Here is an 18,034-nt window from a genome sequence, read left to right on the forward strand (position 1 = left end):
CAAGCGAATTCCGTTGCCTTCAACATATCACACGAAACCATATTTATTAATAGACAGCGGGATGAATTCAACTTTCACGTCGCAGTTTATCATCCTAGTGGAGGGAATGTGCAAGATGCGAGGCGGCTCGGGAAGAAATCACTTATTTTTTTTTTTGCAGTGGAAATTTGTACGTCTGTAATCACGTCGGGTGCGTCACCTCGTTAATGTCAAGTCCGAGTTAGTTTGGGAATAACAAACAGTTTATCATGACCCTCGCTTGCGACCAGCTGCTTTCACGAGCCCAGCTGCGACAAAAAGGGCCCGAAAGACAAAGAAGAAAAAAAAAAGCCGCACAACAAATAGGCCATCCTCATTGTTGCCGAGCGTTTCCTCCCCCGAGTGGCGGCCTGACAACGGGGCCGGCCTCTTGCTCTGATTTAAGAGGCTGGCCTGCTGGTGACCCCTCTCCGTCTTTGGCTGCAGCTTAGCTTGACTTTGGGAAATGCTTGCTCATTCCCTCCACCTCTCATTAATCCGCCCAACATTGGAAGCAGCTGAGCACTCTTGTGTGTAATTCCTTAATGCGCAGCTTTTTACTGGTGTGTACTTTTGTTTTACAAGGCCACTGCTTTGTGAGTTTTCCAATAAATCCTGCACTGGGGCAATCCTTTTTCTTGTAATTTAACACCCACTATTTGGGATCTGAGCTAAGGCCTGAAAAGCTTAGTATAATGTCGCCGCCCCCCCCCCCCCCCACCCTTATTCTTCGTTATGTTACCTAAGCATTCATTTGCTGCGGATTTTTAGAAGTAGACTTAGGGTAATATTTTCTTTGCATGCGCGAAGGGTACAACTATAACCCCCCCCCCCCAAAAAAAAAAAAAAAATTAGCTGTGGTCATTATGAGGACAGGCCCACATTAGCACGGCCTCGGGGCACTTCCTGGTCGTCATGCATAATTTAAAAAAAAAAAAAAATTAGACGAATGAAAGTGGCTCTGGGAAACAGAAGCGGCGTACATGAAAAAGTATTTTATTTTCCCGGGGTCTGACAGGAAATCAATTAGCCGTGATGCATTGTTTGGTGAGCATGGAGATTGGATCCAGCTGTTCTCCTTGTTACACACACTCTGTACATTATAGAGCTGTGCATGCGTACGTGTGTGTGTGTGTGTGACAAAATGGATGAAGGCCAGGAGGCAGGGAACTCGTACAATACGTAGTTGTGTTGCAATGATCGTATTTCATCTCATCGTCTCACATTTAATCCAAGTGGCATAACAAGTGCCATGTCACTGGCAGCTGTTATGCCATCAAATTAGCGTCATTTTTGCGACGAAACGATTTCAATTGGTTCTGATTACTTTTCAGATAATATATTTTGGTTTATATTACGGCTTCTATACATAGCGAACAGCATCATGTGGAACTAATCAGGAGTCCCGTTTCTCTCGGTGTTCCTTGATTGGATGGAACGCGGCGTCACATGATAAATGAACGGCAGGGTGTGTGTAATCTTTGCTCAAGGCCACGTGACAAATAAGATGGAGGGAATCCGTCCAGATTGATGGTGACATCCCGGCAAATCCGCCTGATGAAAACCTCCCACTCGTAACCTTCTCCCACTTTGCTTTTTAATATCGAAATCTCTCGCGTCGCCGTTCCCAATATGAAGATAAGGAAGTGAGGCATTCTCAAGGCTCCACCCACCGCACGGGTTCGAGTCCCGTATGATTGATGCCTGCAAAGCTGTGAGACCGAGGGTGTGATTGAAGTGGCTGACGCCGACATTCATCTCATGCTGGGCTGAGTCACGTAGGAGGAGGAGTGACGTGTTTGTTTTTGCTGTTGCTGACAAACGTGCTAAGAAACTTGCTGACTGACATGGCAAACTCACTCGATAGCTCGTTAACTGGATAGATTGCAAACTAACTTGATCGCTAAGTAAATGGCTAACAAATTAAATCCAGTATGTGCAAACTAAAAGGATGAAATAAGTAGATGGTACACAAACGAACTAGATGGAAAACGAGCGCGCTAACAAGCCCAAGTCGATTGCAAATTAACTAGACAGATAGCAAACTAACTAGTTACTGCAACTAAAGAGCAAACTAGCTTGATAGCCTACTAATAAACTAAACAGACAGCTAACTAGCTCTTAACTACCGGTAAATAATAAATTATCTGAGTAGAAAGCATGGTTAGCTTAGCAACAAAGTGTATGTCCTCCAATTGTGGAGTGGCCCAGATACATCCACAGTATGCTGAGTTCCTGACCGAGGGCACGACAACACCGCTCATAAATCGAACGTGTTTTGGCAATGCAACGTCGACATGGACGTGCGCACAAGCCCTTGGTCATGCTGAACTTTGGATGTCCCCCTGTTTCAGGGTGGCGCCATCTTTCACGTGTCTCTGTTAATTGAGATGGCTAACGGGCGAGAACTGCCCAAAGTGTGGCGCAAAGAAGCAATAAGAAGCCGTGACTGTAACATAAGCGGGGATGACCAAGGGACCCAACCAATCAGCCGGTCAAATTCTGAAACATCAACTTTTTTTCTGAATTGATTCACTGTAGTCCCGATGAATGCGAGCAAACTTTCTCGATGAAAGTTAATGAACCAGGCAATCAAATGAAGAAATGTCGACTTGCTTCGACACCGACTGCTGGAGGCACCTGCACGCAAACATGCCGGGCCTTGCCCCTGAGTGACGTCTCCGCCCTGCAGATATAGATTGCGCAACACGAACGGGACAAACGACGACACTGCGTATCACGTTGCCTGCCAGGAACTATTGACCTTTCCCTAGCGGGAGTGCGATGACTGTGCTTGACACGCAATTCCTCTCACGCTCTTCGTCTCAGTCTTCTTTTTCTTCTTCTGTGGTACCTGTCAAAGGAAGCGGGGCCCGCGTTAGCCCGGGGATATCCTGAGAACGCCCTGCTCACACAAAGGCCAAGCCTCCCTGTCTTGGCACTGTTTATTTTCACTCATAACACGGCGCACAATTGCGAGCGTGGGTCAAGGTGAGGCTACGACGCTTGCAACGCTGGAACAACAAACAGATGTTCTTTGATGATAATTGCAGGGAAGGGAAAAGGTATGTGGGCTGGCGGTGTCGTAAAGGCCTTCCACCTCCTCCAGAGGCCCTGTGGCTGTCTGTCATTTAGCCGCAGGAGTCAGCGCATTGCCATTATCGGGCACTCACCCCCGGGTGACAACTCTTGCCACGCCTACTCAAATTTTTCCCACAGAAACGAAAGATGCATAGTGCACAAATGAATCAGCCAGGTTAGCAGCGAGCTAACATACAACAAAGTGAAACAAGGTATGTTGAGAAATACAGCTAACTAGCTAGCAAGGCACCGTACAACCCACCAACTCACAAACAAACTAGCCAGATAGGATGGAACTTAGCAGACAGCTAATGATCCATGGCCTCGCCTTGACCCGATCTGCCTGAGGAAAAGTTTGTCACTCCGGAGCTCTTAATCAAGGGTGTCTGTCAGCAGACGCCCCGTAAAAGACAGGTCACCGCTGTTGCTAGCTCGCTAGGGAGTGATTGATTTGTCTAAAGTAGCACGACGGATGGTGAGGACGCCGTCATTGGATTAAGTGCTGCCGCTCCCGCCGGCAGCTGTGAGCTGCGGTGATTAATGAACATCTCGCGGCATTCCCGATGCTGTCGCCCGAGGTATCGCGTCACGTCAGGACCGATGAAGCCCGCGCAATATAATTAGCAGCTGCCATTGACGCCGCGCCGCTCTCGCGTCGACTCTGCCGGCTGTCCGTCAACCGCCGAAGTATGCTGGCACTTTGTGCGGGGGAAAAGATCCAGAGAGATCTTTCGCGGAAATAATGTTTTTTGAAATCTGTATTTTGTTTTTCAATGCATCAATCTGTCAGTCCGATTTATGTAAAAATCATTGAAAAACAACAGCCTGCCATAGCGCTGTCTATCCAGCTAGCTCGCGAGTAGATAGTACCTGTACATAATAGACATTTTCAAATATTTGTTGTATGTGTCTCCAATGATGTCATCTCCACGCGTCCTTCTCCGTTAGTGTTGTTCTGCAACTCCTCAGATTTGCGAGCCGGCAGGCCAAGGAAGCGGCGACAGCGATCGAGCTTTTCCACATGTCATCATCTTTCCCTAGAGGAGGATTGTGTTGCTATTTTCCAGCGTTGATTTGAAAGCTATCATTTCCTGGAATTCATCGTCTGAGAAACGCCATCGATTTGGCCGACTGATAGATGGCCACTGTCCAGCTATCGACGGGCATATTGATGACTCTTCGTTAGCTCGGTTTAAACAATACGTCTCGTCGAACGGCACAGATGGGGAGTAACCAAAATAGCCACTAAATACTGCAGTGCATTTTTCAGGTTTCTGTACTTGTTTATCTTGGACTGCATACATTTGAAAACAGATACCTGTGCTATTTTAAGGCTACTATCGTTCAGTATAATACATGGCATACAAATTCCATCACTCATTTCATGACGTCCCCTGTGGGATGTGCCCTGTCAAATTTTGAGGGGGGACGTTTTGGAAGTCCTTAACAATAAAACAAAGGCAATTTTTACTCATTTATTGACCATTTGTATCGTTAGGTCTGTTATGGTTCATGCTAGTTGCGTGTGGTGTTGTGAATGGTGGCTTAGGCGAACCTTTGCTCTCTGCTGACAATAAGATGTGAAATAAGCAAGCCTTGAAGTGCTGCACTGCGTTCAGGAATTCCGATGTTAACGCGTATATTTCTAAAGGCAGTAACCCTGTCGGGAAAGTTTGCTGTAGCATGAAAATGACTAACGTGAAGCCCTAAATGTGCCGTGAAACAACCGCGTTGTTTACTGCTTTTATTTGACTCTCCGAGTTTAGTGCGTCTAAATCCAACTTTGCTTCATTTTCTCGTTGTCGTCGCTGCAAGGACGCCAGGTAATGTCGCGCCGCCAAGCCCGACTGCCGTCTCTATTTGTTTTTACAGTAATACACAATTTAACCTTCAGAGCAGCATTTGCGGGATCATAACACTTGCGACGGGTGTAATTTTTCTGGGAAAAAAAAAAAACACCCTGCCGCCATGTGACCAGATTTATCTCGCTTGCTTATAATGCGTCGTATTCATCTGCAATGATGCCTTACCGCCGCGGTGACCATGATTCACTTGGTCAGCCGCGGAGAATCCTCCAGTTTGTGTGCGTGCGTCCGTGTTTGCATTGTTTTGAACGTAGCACCTTGCGGCTGTGCGTGTCGTCAGTTGTGTGTGGGAGTTTGCTGCTCTTTGCTCGGGAAGCCGTGAAGTGTTGGATTTTATGGAGAGTGAAATAGGTTCTTGCGCTCGAGACGCTTGGAAACGTGACTTCCGGCACTTGACTGCTCCTTGGGATCCATTTGTTTGGCCTGCATTTGTTTTTACTCGCAGATGTTGAAAAGTCATGGAAATAACAGGAGAAAGTTTAGGTGTCATTTTAAAAAGAAAAAAAAAAAAAGAACCGAAAATAAGAGAATTTCGCAACTATGCATCTTGGTAGTAAAACGAGAACATGTTGTGACGGTAAACCGAAAGCGTTGGAAGGCTTGCTTTTTTTTTTTTTCTTCCCCCCTCTTCCGCGAGTTGCCAAGATAAATGAGCGACGTCTAAAAATGCAGTCCACCCTAATTCTCTTTGACTAGTCGCGAGAGGGATGACGGCGACCCGACAAAATTGGTCTTCAGCATAAATAACGAGCATATGAACTGATAGAAAGCAAAGTCCCCGGCCGTCATAAATCAAAGGTGATCCGCCGGGCCGCGGAAGAGGGCGGAATTAGAAGTCGGCGCTCCTATTAATTACGTTGCCTTGTGAAGGTGACAACGCGATAAATCAGCGCTGAAAGGCCCCTTTCGCCGCCGCCGCCTCGCACGCAGCACTCGGCTGCAAATTGCTTTGTGTGTGCTCCTAATTGTTTCTTAAATAAGCCCCCTTTTTGCGAGGCTACTGGGAGGAGGTAAAGTCTACGGGGAAGGGTCGTTCGCACTCGCCAAAGCCCCCCCATCACACCCAGAACGCTCCCATGATCCGTCTCCGTGTGAAACGTGCCAACGGTTCCCGTTCCCGCCCTGCGTTGGTCCTTTTCACCACGATGCCGCATTAAAGTCACTTTTCTTTCCTTTCGTCATCAACCCGACACAACATCTCAATCGCCTAATCGCACAGCACCGACCTGGTGTGTAGTTTGCGGTGTGTGTACACGGCACACAGTGTAGTGTGCATGCATGACCTTGACCTTGAGCCCCACTCTCGATGTTGAAATAATGCTCCTGTGAGGCGGTGGCAATAATGGCGTGCACTTTGATGACATTGCGTCACAGCCAAGGTGACTGAGTGGAGGCGAAGGAGGAGGAGTTGTTCGGCCAACCCCCACCCCCTGGACCCCTCCAAGCAGCCACCCCTCGCCCCCCCCCCCCTTCTCACCCTGTCAATAGCGAGCCCCTTGTCTGATGGAGTCACATCAGGGCGGCACACCTGACACCGCCGCCGTGTCTTTATTTCCTGCCGCCGTCCCTTTGCAGCACACATCACTGGTGATTAATACATTGACAGCGCCCGGGAGGTGAAACGCGCACACCACAGCAGCAATAAAACCACAGATAAAATTATACACAATAAAAGGATAGATGAATTTAAACTGAATATGCAATTTCAAATAGCAATTTTCAAATAGTTGACGCCGGCAACATCGCTGTCGCGAGGAGCGCTAGCCGACCCAGCAGGGCCAGCCAACCGCGGATCGGCCGCCGTTTCTCATCGTCTCTGCGTGGCCGGCGGGAGGACGACCACCACGACGCAGATGCAGATGGAGAAGCGACAGGGACGGTCCACAGCAGCATAGCCGAGACACAGGCCCCGTCAACCCCCACCATAGAGGCAGAGGGATGGAGAAGGCACGGGGGCCCCGTCCGACAGCCGAGCAGGCAGGACAGCGCGACAGAGGACAACCGTCCAAAACCACAACGAATTGCTGATGAATTCTAGTCGTCGTCGATTGGACATTATCAGCAGCAGTTGTGTCGACGACGTCCTTTCCAGTCGCAGTGGACTCGTCGCGGCTGTTTAACGCGCGCGCGGCGCCCTAAGTGACACCGTCCGCCGCTGTCTGCCGGATGAGACGTTAATAAGTCAAAGTGACCTCCGGCTGAAGGAACAGCCGCGTATGTAAATCCCCGAGTGATGCATTTAACGGGGAAGACCTTGGATTTAATAACAAGGAGGTGCGGCCGTTTGCTTTAATAGAAAAGACATTTTGAAGCGGCGGCAAATCATCAAGTGCCATTGATCGGATATAAAGTGCGGCGAGCTTGGCAAGCCGCTACATTCCTGCCCTTCGATGACTCATGTGCACAGGCTACACGGTCGTAAAAAAAAGGAACAAAACAAATCGGTTGCTGCACTCATTCTCCACTCTGTCAAGATTGAGGGATACGCATTCAGCTAATAATTCCGTTCAGACTTGCCAGAGAGTGGTTAGCGTGTCGAAATTATGTACCTCTACATCTGCGACTTGATGATGTCACATGCTTAAAAAAAAAGTGATTGTGCTAATCTTGTTTGCACGTCAATGGGGATTCCAATGTAAGTTAGCATAATGCTCATCGGGAAGAGACTATCCGTTTGCTTGTAAACGACGTTTTGGTAGTCACGTGTTCAACTGTTACTATTGTCCTCATATCTGTTTGTGTGATGTGATGATTCTGGATGACATTCACCTTGAAATGTTTGGTCAGATTTGGCATCCTTTGGCGGGCCTACTTATATTAATGTGAGGGTGCATCATGCAAAACTGCCATTGTGTCATTTGTCAAGCCAGAAAAAATGGCCGACGAGAGATGCCGCGCTGCTTGTAAGTCATCAAGACACAAAGCGTGGCGACTCCTTCACTGATTTGTGGGAAGCGGCGTCGAGGGACACGAGGTGGCCCGCTTGTGAGTAAATGTCACACGGAGGGCGGCGGGTGACGAGTAGCCGCGTCCCCTCAAGTAGCCCAGCTGCAGCTCTCACCTCTGGGTCATTAATTCTCACGCCGAGCTCGTAATTAGGACTGCTCGCGGTCACAGAGACGCATTCTGCATCGGGATACATTTACCGAGCTGTCGTTCTGTTGACGCAGGACGGATCAGCCGGCGCCACGTGGTATTGATGTCACCTCGTCATGGAGACTCCGCCCCGAGACATGGCCATCCGACCTGAACCTAAAATCCTCAGGTGGGACTTTGCCGACATCTTGCTTGCATTCAACATGCTTGCATTTTTAATTTATTTTCGAGCCATTAATTGTAATACCGCGTTGCCGCCATTTGCTCACTCTTCTTATACCGCACAGTGGGCCAGCACTGCGCTGAATATGCCTCCGCGTATGTTTACTCATTCCGAATATATTTTCAAAGGCGCCGCGAATGGTGATTGGCTCTCAAGGTCGCCTGAAAAAAAAAAAAGGATAACAGGCTTTCTGGGAATTACGACAAGAGGGCCGGGATTCAATTTGAATTGCATTTATAATGGGATGCCGTTGACAATCCAATTGCTCAAGTGTCAAATCTGCCGTGTAATAAGGTCGGACCTGTCCGAGTGATTAATGAATTGTCGCCGGCAAAAGTAACGGCGGCGCCGTCGGTGATCTGTACCCGCGGGCCCGGGGCCGGGCCCCGGCCTCGGCCCCGACACCGATTGCGCCGTATCCCGTCCGCCGCCCCGGACGGGTTGAGCAGGTGTGACAGGCGGATTCCTTTTCTTGTCAATGTATTAAAGGTCTTTTCCCGCGGTGACAGGCTGCTCTGCTCTGCCACCTTCTCTGCCGGGCCTTCGCAAGACTCTGGGCAGCCACTGCGTCTTCTTGACAGACCACTGTCACTTCCCATCACGCTTTCGCCTCACCCCCCCTTCCCGCTCTCCCAAGACCCACTTTCCGAGCGCCGCAATTATTTTTTTGACAAGCCATCCATCAGCTTTTACTTGAAAGCACTTTTCCGCCGATTGCCATTGTTGCACTTCTCTGCCTTTTTATGCGCGACTTGGCCGGGGGAGAATACCATAGCGCACACTCGCACCTTCCCGCCATGTAAATCATTTTCGTAGCCGTATTTGTTCGCAATCGAGGTGGAATTTAATGCAAGCAACATGCCCCTGTCAGGTCTAATTAACATGGCGGAGGCCCAAAATGATAGTCGAGCTCAATGCCATCAAGCAACTTTAACGTTGTCGTAACTCATAACTGTCAGCTGCCAACACTCACCCCTTTAACACTTCACATTAAAAGGCTGAACCCTCCCTTTTGTTTTTCTGCTCGGTTACTTTTCCATCCACAAAGCTGTGACGTGCGGTGGGGGGGAACAAACCTGACATTTAAACTGGCATAACTTCTCCTGTCCTTTTGTGTTAAAGGCATCGCCGCTGTTCATTGTCCTTGAGACGTTCCGGCGGGTGCGAAATGAGTGAGTAACTATTCACCGTCTTGTACAGTAACGCTCTCCTTCACGAGGCAGCCGTTTGATTGGAGGGATGACACGTGGGCGTGAGCTCACCGAGGATCAACGGACAGCTAATAGATGGAGACGCAATTCAGCGAGGACGAGCCGTTTGCCGCTGTCAATACGACAAAGGCGGCGTCGGCGGCCGCCCATCGATCTCCCCGCAGCCCGCGCCCGAGACGGCTTCAAAATTCAGCAATAATCCTGACAAACAAGGAGCGGCGCCGCGGCCAGAAAATCGTCAATAAACGGCGGCGGAGACAAAATGCCAAGGTTGGAGACAAAAAGATAGTTCCGTTTTGGACTGTATTGACCAAGAAATAAGAGGCAAGTTATTAATTTGGGTTTTGGAGCCCGCGGGATGTCCTCCGGTGATGGATTCTTTGCCAGCCACATTGAATGCCAAGGGCAGAAATGTCGTTCTGTCAGGCCGACTTTGTGATTGAAGTTGATTGTGACAACTTTTCAGCCAGTTCCTCTCATTTCACAAATGTTCTCATTGGCCCAAATACTCGCAGGTGAACTCGCAAATCTTGCAGATGTTCTTCAAATTGGACGACTGTCTGACAAATCCCATTTCAAGTCTTGTTCGATGTCTTTATTGGCGCAGGGCAAACAAAGAGCAATTGGCAGCTCCCGACCACTTTTAAGACCATGGCATGAATTCCCGTTGGATCTGGTCCGCCGCGACAGTCGGTGGCAGAACACTGTTGAGTTCCACTTGATGAATGTGAACATCCACAGCAGGAAATGCAAGCAAATACAAACGTCTTGGAATTTTTGCTATTCACGTCAGGGCTTGGTTCTGAGCCCACTTTTTTTTTTTCCCCTTTTCAATTTAGTCCAACGTGCCTGTTGTGAAGGCGAAGGTTCAACAGGCCAAGAGGTGAAAAAGCCACGGCAATCATTTACCCGCCGTGTCACGCCACCGTGATGGAGTTGAATTCTGGTGCTGGACCTGCCTACCTCGGTGCGAAAAGTGGCATGTGGCTGAAGGTATGCGCACACCCCTTTGGAAGGACTCGTTCTCTCATCCCCGCTCCAAACTCGCACGCCAATAAGAACAACTCGGGTTATTAATCGTCGGCTGAGGTGCGAAGCAATTAAGCGTCGCTGGCTGAGGTGAGTTGAGGAAAGTTGGTGCCACCTCGCACACAAGTGCGCCTTTTTTTAAAATACCCTTCGCAACGCTGCCGCACGTGCCTCATGTGGGATGACTCGTATTATTCCCGCTCACGTCAGCGGTGGGAAACGCGTACAAATACTTTATGATTGTACTGAAGTCGTTGTATCAGGTATCTGTCCTTGAGTACAGAGAACATTGCGGCGAACAGAGAAAATCCATGAGTAATTGATGCCACTCTGTATCCGCTTAAAGTTGCCCGCGATGAGTTTCTCAGGCGTCGCTAGCGAGCTAGCCAACTGCACACCGCACGTGAACCACATAATCACTAAGGTGAACGAAGGCAGTAAAATAGTTAATAGTGAGCGAGGACCGACTCACAGAGATGCCCGAGTGCGTCTCTGGGCACCATTTTAGCCACGCCCCTGGAAAAAAAAATCCAGAAATAAAAATAGTGAAAAACTATCGCCACAATTGAATGCTGCATAAGTGTATGTCTGAGCACATTTATTCAGCAATTGCCTTTCAACCTGTAATATTAAGACAGATTTTCTTTTAACTTCAGTACAGGACTTGAATTAATGCTTCTCCTTTAAAACGATCGTTTACACCAGTATCCGTAGTTCCAGAGTACGAGTACTTTTGCCACCTTTAGCGTGCACACACACGCATACACGCACTTCCTGTGTTGTAAGGATGAAGTACAGTTCCTGTTTTTCGGCGACCATCTGTAAGGGCAAAACGAGCCCAAGGTAAAAGCGATGACTGCAACTTGGCATAAGATGAAACGGGCATGCCGCAAAAGCCATTAATAATTCTTACATTTTGGAAACAGAGCGTACATACAGAATCTGCGCTCTTTAATCTCCTTGTGTGGAGAATAATTTCCAACCAAAAAAAAAAAAGGTCAGCTGGTTCCTTCCTCCCATGAATGATGGGCCAAGCTTTTCCAAGGCAGCCCATTTGTCTGTCAGGGCGCTTGATTTAGCTGCCGTCACTTGAAGCTCGTGTCGGCTTGATGATACCGCTAGCTCAGACAGTGAGATAATTGCTGATGGTTAGCAGAATAATAGCATTCGGGGCATCGGTGGCCACATGAAAGGAATATTTGTTGCCTGGCCGATACTTTGTTTAGCGTGCGAGAATTCACATTTTCGTCACAGAGTGACTCATGCGCTTGACATTTGGCAGACCTCCTTTACCTGACACAAAAATGAGTCAAGCAAAGTTCCACTCGTCTAAAAGCATCAAAATATGTGATAAAGTCAACAAATATCTCGTGGCGCTATGGAATCACCGGTCGTGTCGTCCATATTTTGACAAAACATCAAAGCCAAAGTTGCGTAATGCCCCTGCTGGCGGAATTCCGTACCGCAATATCGAATCAGAAGCTGTCATTTGATATTATTGATAGTGATCGCAACATTTATGTTGTGTCACAAGTTATACCGCGACGAAAAAGAACGAGTGTGAGGAACTCCCCTCATGCGCCCTCTTACGTGGACAAACTCGTGATCAAAAGCTGGTGTCACACTATTCCCCTCGTGTTGTGCAAAGTCCTTCCCGTCCAAAAATAGAGGACAGTGGCACCCGGACGTCCAAATGCCCCAAATTAGTTTTTCCAGTTACAAGCTGTTGCTTGGTCTTTTTTTTTTTTTTTTTTTTTGCAGCAAACCTCATGAGTACAAATCCGCGTCAGTTAAATTGGCCAATGTATAAAGTGGTGTTATTTCAGCACTACCCAGGGCAGGCATGAATACAATTCTGCACTCTTTTACTTTATTCCTTCCTCATCTTTGCATTTGTGGGGTGTGGGGCGTGGGGGGGGGGGCAACGCTCTGACCTTGCAGCTTTTTGCGCGGCCCATCCATCTTGAGCTGTTTAGCCGTTTCACGGAATTCACAGCGGCCAGATTAACACAATTCATCACCGCAATCATCCTCCATTCATCACCGCCCGCCACTCCCCCCGCCCCCCCCCGCCTCCTCCTCGCCCCATGAATGTTTTGACGTCCAGTTAATTTTCTGCTGATGATTTATCAAACCATAATTACCATACTCTGAAGGAGTCATTCGTTATCTTGATGAATGATAATGACGCCAAAGTGGATTGAATTTTAAGCAAGTTCTCTCTGATGGTAACATGCGTTATTGTGAGTAATGGCTGACCAGGAGAGACATCGGGGTGGGGGGTTAGGGGGGGGGAGCGGCAGAATTTCAAACCCCGTGTCGTGATTTAGCGAATTTCCCCATTCTAAATGATCATTTGTAAGGCAGGTGACGACAAAGCTTGCGTTTTCCCTGGCCAATTGGATTAGCAAAGATTAGCACAAATGCAAAAATTGCTTCATCCACAATCATGACATCTGCAGTTTTATAGAACGTGTCACGAGGCGTATATCGATTGCAGAACGTAGCAATAATATTGCTTTGTATTGCACTATTTTTGTGTGCCACCGAAAAAAAAAAAGCTTAACCACCCACGCCGTAATGAAATACGTTGCAAAGTATTGAACAGCTTTTGCCGTATTGTTTTGACCCAATTTCAAGCCTCGTCAAAGGTTTTTATTTGCTCGCGCCGCGGCCCCGCACGTCCCGTTTTTACACATCGCATCCCGAGGAATTCGCAGGCTTATTTGGAAGAGGGCGGGGGCGGCGGGCTGCACATTAAACGTCTCAGCACCCACAAGCCCTCTGTGGCCTTGTCAGCTGTGATGTGCAGCCATTTGCCGTGAGATGTGCGGCTTAATCCGGCCTTGCCAAGGTCGCTGGCTGGTAATTGATGTTGCTTATTCATCTGTTTCCTGTGTCTGTTCTCTTGCCCTTTACATGGCTCCCTCTTTGTTTGGCTAAATTATTTGAAGATTCTCTTCTCCACAAAAAAAAAAAACCCAGAGGTAGCCCCAAACTCTATGTGTGCCCTTCCTTGCAGGAGGTTGACCCCTGATGACACTCTGGCGGTCGCCGACAAAGGCTTGCCTTTCACCCCTCTTGGCCATGTAACAATGGAGACAGAAAGTGAATGAGACTTAAAGTCACGCAGCGGACTTTGTACGCAATGATCACAAAGATGTGCCCAATTCGGAAGTAACACAAGAAGCTAAAAAAAAAAAAAAAAAAACCCCAAATCCTTAATCCCAGATTGACACGGCTTTGAAGTGACAATCTTTTCGGACCACCGGCTCATTGCACAAGAAAGACCACCGGAAGGGGCTACAGGGGGGGGATGGGGCGGCTAATGGGGGGGGAATTCAAAGTCACTTTTATCTTTGAAGGGAAAATTTGATCAGCAATTAGACATTCTTGAACCGGTTTCACACAGAGATCAGTCAGAATTGTCCAGTTAGATGCGACTTTTGGGAGTCTCTCGAAAAAGAGTCAGCGGCGTATGTACAAAATAGCAACACGAAAAAGAGTCGCGGTGAAAAACGGCACCGTGTGTGTCGCGTCGGCGGCGTTAGTCCTGAGTGGGGATTACGCGCCACCACTTGGGCCGTTACCCTCACGGGTCCCATTATCGGCCTCCTTATTAGTTTTTGACGCAGCGCAAGGAAAACGCGAGCACCTCCTGCCTTGCTGATCTCTCGCGCGCTGACAAATCCCTTCTAGCCTGCCGACCGTTCTCCGCTAAGGTAATTAGTGCTAATTAAAAGGGTTCCAGCTGCCTCATGTGCGTTTTTTTTTGGGGGGGGGGATGTGAGCAACACATTGTCCTAACAGGTGCACGCGCTGTCTTTAGCGCCGACCAGCATGTCACTCACATTCCTCGCCGCTTGTTCACAGTCGGAAGATCAAGGAGATTTGGACTTTTGTTGTTTACAAAAGGAGCGAAACTTATTACCGGTGGAAAGCCGTGAAAAGACTTTTCGAGGGCGGGGGGTGGCTCGGCTTGTCCCAGACAATGAAAACTTCAGTAGGGTAGTTCTATATCGCGCGTTGTAACCCTTGCAATGACGAGAGCGTGACTGTCAACTCTGTCCAAAGCATTTTTGGCGTTCTTTCCGACTTGCGGAATGTTGACTCGGTCCCAAACTCCCACCCAATTACGAGGGTTTCCTGTTTTGAGGTGACGTCGACACTTTTCTGTCCAGTATCCGCAAGTGCTCATGCGACTATTAGGTAAAGCTGTCAGGCAACAAGTGAAAAAAAGTCATGACTACACAAGCCAGAGGGTGCGTGAGTTTGCCTGTCACAAGTCATCAAGTCAGCCCGACGGTGACGGTGTGCGCCGCGCGGGGCTTTTATGTGCAGCCGGGTCAAATCCAGCTTAAAGTCGCCCCCCCCCCCTGCTTTCACATCCAATTCGGCGTCACATTCTTACCTACTGGCAACCTTTGCCTAGCTCCGGTCATTAATCAAAGTGGAGTGCTTGTCCTGACCTCAGACCCCGCCCCCTCCCCACTGCTTCACTTTGAAGTGCTCTGTCCTCTGCGGCATGAGGAAATCATTTGCTGCCCGATTCAATGAGCCGTCAGTCCGGCCCGGCCACCTAATGACATGTGAGAATATTAACCTCCTGCCACCAAGAGTGCGGCTTTCTCTGGGAAGCGCTCCATTATTCATCCCCGGTTCACACCACGCCTCCGCTTGGAGTCGTGTTCGCAACGGCGGAGACCTTTTTACCGTACCGTAGGCCTGCTAGTAAACAAACCCTTCTGTGTCAATTGAACATCGGGCGCATTGTGCGACGTGCCAGTCAAAAAGATCACATCCGAGGTCAAGTTTTTCCGCACGGAAGGGAGATGGGATGCCAGCATCGATTTCCGTTTAAACGGGCAAGTCGGTCCCAAACCACTTGAAATAGAAATTCAAACGTGATTTGAGATGCAAGCGAGCATGGTCGCGGAATGAATTCCACCCCCCCCTGCGCGAAGGCACTCGTGTGTTTGTCGAAGCCGTCGTACTCGCTGGCATCCCCGGCGAGCTCGCTGCTTGTCATACGCCGTCGCCGAGACGTCCGGAGTGACGCGGCGCGCCATCCGGACTGACAAGTGACGCAAAAACGTTTTGGCATGTAACGTGGCCGGCGGGTCGGGCCGGGCGCCCCGCGGTCGCGGGTTGAGGACATCCGACCTGAAGTGCGTGCAAACTAACGGGCGGCGTGACGGACAGCCGAGCAGATGAGCTCCAAGTGTTTGGCCCGTTGTCGGCGGGAGTTTATCAATAGGCCCATCTGCATATGCGCTCGTCTATCGATCCATCCGTCTCTGTCGGCTCGCCTCGCGTCAGCCGAGCCGTCGCTTGCGGTTTACTCAGCCTGCGGCCGACGCCATTTGTGGGCCGTTCACCTTGGCGGAGGGGGTGGGCGGGCTCTTATTTATAGGCGCCGGCAGGAGTGGCTTGAAAGTACGGACATCAGATTTATATTCATATTTACATTTAGATGTCACATTTTAACACATCTCATAAGTTGATGTGAATTTGACCATATTTGGACGTGGGCGGGGGTGTCACAACATTTTTCAAATGTGAACTATATGCCTGGCTGAGTACATGTTGGGAAGCGCTGGTGTGCGTCACTGGGCCTTTGTTCACAAACTGACGTAGTGTTAATCAGGCCTGCTTTGCAGCTTTCGGCCCCGCCGGGACCGACGTAGCGTTTTGCTTTCAACGCCGCGACTTAATTGCAACACGGGGCCCTCGTCCCTCCTGATCGGGCCGGCCGGCCGAGCCGACGCGCTCTTGATTAGAGGAGCCGAGATCGTGCGGCCAGGTGAGGGAGAATAAAGAAGCCTCTTCATTTCTCTGGGGTCCAAGGTCCCGAGGGACCGGAGCAAACAAGATTGTACCTGTGACGGAGGGAGAGACAAGTTCCCCAAGTCATTAGTGGACACACACGTGCACGTGCTCACACAGCTCGGTGCTTATCAATTACTCTGACGGGGAGGGCAAAGATTTGATATGACTCTGGCTCGCCAAGCATCTCTGCATCCATAGTCCTGTTATAATGTTTTTTTAAATATTAGTCCAAATAAATAGGGAACATTTGATGTACTTTTGCTTTTAGTGATATCATTTGTTCATTGAAATATTTTTACATTTTTCTTAATTCATATGTCCCATTAATTGGTTGATGTAGTTATTATAAATATTACTATAATAATATAATAATATTAATATATTATTATAATATAATATAATATATTATATTATAATAATATAATATAATAATAATATTAATATATTATTATATTAATATTATATTATATGTTATTATTATTGTATTAATATAATATTACTGAATAATTAATATTAATATAATATTGTGAAGTCACAATATTAGTTAGCTAATAGCTAATAGGCTGCCTCTTGTGTCAGCCGGTCAAAGCAATCCTCCAACGAGAGCGCACGTTCACATCGGAAAATTGCGCAAAGGATAGCGCGACGCTAATGCGACGAACATCACAGTTCACCCAATCAATGTTACACGGACGGCATGCGTGCAAATCACGCCGGTAATGGCGGCTTTGTTGCTGTATATGGTCTCGGCGCTTGAAGGCTAAGCTCCCACTGTGGTGAATTTAGCTGATTAAATCAGCGGGTGCACACAGCGGCTGTGACACCAAAACAATTAATAATCTTAACACCCCCCCCCCCCCCGCCCCTACGCCAGTGCACTGCCGCTCCCTTTTAAGCAGGCCGCTAATAACGACCCGAGTAAAATACGCGAACCTGACTCAGAAAAGTGAAAATTAGCATGTAAGCTCATAGCTGCAGTAATAATAAACGTAGCGCATTTCCTCAAATGTTGACCTTCACTCTTTACGATCTTTTCATGATGGTTGTTAAAAAATAAGCGTAACACGACATCCGGGTGGGAGAAACTTCACGCTTTAAAAATACTTGGCCAATGAAGATGATTCTGTTTCGGAATTTGTGAGTAGCGATTCAATCTATGTGGAGAAAGGTACAGCTTGTTAGTTGAAAATTGAGTCTTGGGCGGGGCGGAGGGAGGGTGGGGTGTTAACCTGCTAGGTCATGTTCAGAGCTGAGGTCCAAAAGTCAATACTGGGGGTAAATGACACAGAAGGATGATGGATGACAAGTTGAATTTGCGTCCAGGGACCAAAGGTGAATGTTGACAGAGGTATTTATCTTGAGAAAAGGGGTCAGGATCGGATAAGGTGAGGCAGGCCGGTGCCTCGAGGCGCGAGGACGTTGCCAAATTTTCTAGCGCTCGGGCCGTTTTCTTTCTTTTAGAGCCCTCACCTCACATACGTATTTTAAATTTCAATTAGAACTGAGTAGCGCTGTCTGGTTCTTTCGGAGACAACTTGAACACTTCAAAAGGAAATGATTAATATGAATGATTGCCGACCATTTGCATGTAAGTGCCATGCGTCTGTCGTCTCATTTTCTAATTAGTAGCACGTCGCCGCTTGATGCCATGTGCAAACACTCGTTTGTTTTCACACTTCTGG

General features: G+C 48.3%; 1 long non-coding RNA gene across 1 annotated transcript in view; it reads left to right on the forward strand.

The window, feature by feature from the left end:
* Nucleotides 1-18,034, forward strand: part of LOC127604072 (uncharacterized) — a 58,735-nt gene that overhangs the window by 27,502 nt on the left and 13,199 nt on the right. The window contains exons 5-7 of the long non-coding RNA XR_007963200.1: nt 8,135-8,229; nt 9,406-9,764; nt 10,334-10,487. This is a non-coding gene — a long non-coding RNA (uncharacterized LOC127604072). The remainder of the gene's footprint in view (nt 1-8,134; nt 8,230-9,405; nt 9,765-10,333; nt 10,488-18,034) is intronic.

This window comes from Hippocampus zosterae, chromosome 7, assembly GCF_025434085.1.
Source record: "Hippocampus zosterae strain Florida chromosome 7, ASM2543408v3, whole genome shotgun sequence".
NCBI classification, from domain to species: domain Eukaryota; kingdom Metazoa; phylum Chordata; class Actinopteri; order Syngnathiformes; family Syngnathidae; genus Hippocampus; species Hippocampus zosterae.